The 2,023-nt window shown below is 58.6% G+C and overlaps 1 protein-coding gene across 3 annotated transcripts in view; it reads left to right on the forward strand.

The window, feature by feature from the left end:
• Positions 1-487: 487 nt before the first annotated feature.
• The window catches only part of CUX2 (cut like homeobox 2), a 68,811-nt gene continuing 67,275 nt past the window's right edge, over positions 488-2,023 (forward strand). The window contains exon 1 of one of the 3 annotated variants that reach the window (XM_017814421.1): positions 488-686. The gene's annotated coding sequence lies outside the window, so the exon portion shown is untranslated. Of the gene's footprint in view, positions 687-1,559; positions 1,610-2,023 lie in introns of those variants that run through there. The other 2 variants (XM_017814424.1, XM_017814422.1) reach the window with 2 other exon arrangements.

Consider the following 2,023-nt stretch of genomic DNA (forward strand, 5'->3'; position numbering starts at 1 on the left):
CTGCCATGGGAACCCCTTCTGCAGCCAGCTCTGGAGGTGAAGAAGAAGCTGACAGGGCTTGCAGGAACATCCAGGCTCTCTCTGACACAAACTGCCTCTGCTCCTGCAAATCCTTTCTTTGAACTCTGATTTTCTGTTCACTTGTTCTTCTGCCTGAGGCATTTTGCAATTGTGGGATCGTGAGCGACTCCTGAGTTTCTCTGAGTGGAGGAGATGAGAAGAACAAGAGATGAGAAGAACAAGATCATTTTCTTGGCTGTTTGTGCTACAGAGTGGGGCCAAGGTCACTTTGGGTGTCTACCTTACCCTTTTGGACAGTTTTCCTGGCCCAGGAGCAGACCTGTCCCTGTGACAATTGCAAGCACCTGCAGAGCAGGGAGCAGTTTGAAGGGTGTTCCTTTTCTTTGATGTCTTCGGAACGCAAATGGTGCTTTTTAGTGGAATCCCAAGAGTCCTGCAAAATGCAGGGAATAGCAACAGAATTTTATCTGGGCAGTGAGGGACTGTTTCTTCCCCAGCTACATGCAGAGAGAGGCTTCAGCACTGCAGGATCTGCTGCACCAAAAGGAGCTGAGAGCTTTGGGAACAGTGAAGGACTATGAGTGACCACTACAGGAGCGTGTCTGGGTTTGCTGGTGTCCATGCTCCCTCCAGCCCTTTGGAGTACAGGGATCAAAAGGTGACAGGTAAGACAGGGGGAGCAGGACAGTGGTGAACAAGGTGGCTGCTGCTTGCTGCCCTCATCCTCTGCAGTTTTGGAGGCAAAGCAGCTTGTGAACCCCTGGGAACACTTCAGGATTATATCCCCCTCCGTGGGGTGGTGGTGGGGAATGAGCTTGTCTCGGGGAGGGGAGCTGGCATGTGGATTTGTGTCCCAGCCTGGGAGGAGCCCCTGGGCTCCTCCACGAGCAGAGACGTGCACATGTCTGCACAGCAGCCCGGGGTGTTACCTGCTCCTTGGCAGGAATATTAAACTGCTGCACTTGCTTGGTCTGCAAATACCCGCCTGCAAAAAGGACCCGAGGGGCAGCTCCGTCCTTTTCTGCTCAAAAACGAGTCACAGCCAGCATGGTTGGGGTCCCTTCAGTGCAAACTCGGTTCTGCTGAGGGCTTACCGCTTCCCAGGGGATTGGGAATTGATTGTCCAAGCCCTTTGGGGGTCGGGGTGATCAGTGCAACAGGCTATGGGACAACTTGGGGCTGAAACTGTAAAGTTCTTTTCCTGCGGTGGGGAAGCAGAGTGGGAATTCCAGGTACAGGTGCTGCTGGGTGGGCTCTGTTCCTCTGCTGAAGTTGTTTGGATTCCTCAGAGCCCACCGCACTGAGAAATTTAAAAATGCAGCCCTAAACCAGCCTGAACTCGGCGTGTTTCTGAACCCGGGGTGTTTCTGGCCGCGGAGCGCTCAGAGCGTGTTTGCTGTAGCCATTCCCGGCAGGTCAAAGGTGCTGGATGGGTCAGATTAGGGGAAGGAAAAAAAAAAAAAACAAACCAAAAAAACCCTGGAAAAGTTTAACCGGCGGCTTCCGGCTGGCGATTTTCCAGCTAAAAGCCTCGATTGGGCTGGGAAAAAAACCCACCATCACCCGGAGGGCTCCGCGACCCTTCCCCGTACGGAGATCCACGGATGTGGGGGGGGTTGGTCCTGGAGTGACGGGGGGCGATGCTCGGGGGTGGTCCCGGTGGGGAGAGGGGTGGATCGGGGGGGAAAGGGGTGGTCCCGAGGGGAAGGGGGGTGGACCGGGGGGGTTCCCCCTCCCTCCCCAGCGCGGGGCCGTCCCCGGTGGGGGCGGGCGGGCAGACCCCCCCCGGTCCGCGCGGCTCCGCGCCCCCTCCGCGCCACCGGGCTCCCCCAAGATGGCCGCCGAGGTGGGATCGATGTGTCGATACCGGACACGGTTTGATGTCCGCCGGCTCCAGGTCGGTGGCGGCGGCGGGCGCGGGGCTGGCGGCGGGCGGGAGGGAGCGGGAGGATGGAGGGGAAGGGGGGGGGCCGGGGGGGGGGGGGGGGGGGCCGGGGGGGGG

Source organism: Lepidothrix coronata, unplaced genomic scaffold (genome assembly GCF_001604755.1).
Source record: "Lepidothrix coronata isolate B3197 unplaced genomic scaffold, Lepidothrix_coronata-1.0 Scaffold44, whole genome shotgun sequence".
In the NCBI taxonomy this organism is placed as follows: domain Eukaryota; kingdom Metazoa; phylum Chordata; class Aves; order Passeriformes; family Pipridae; genus Lepidothrix; species Lepidothrix coronata.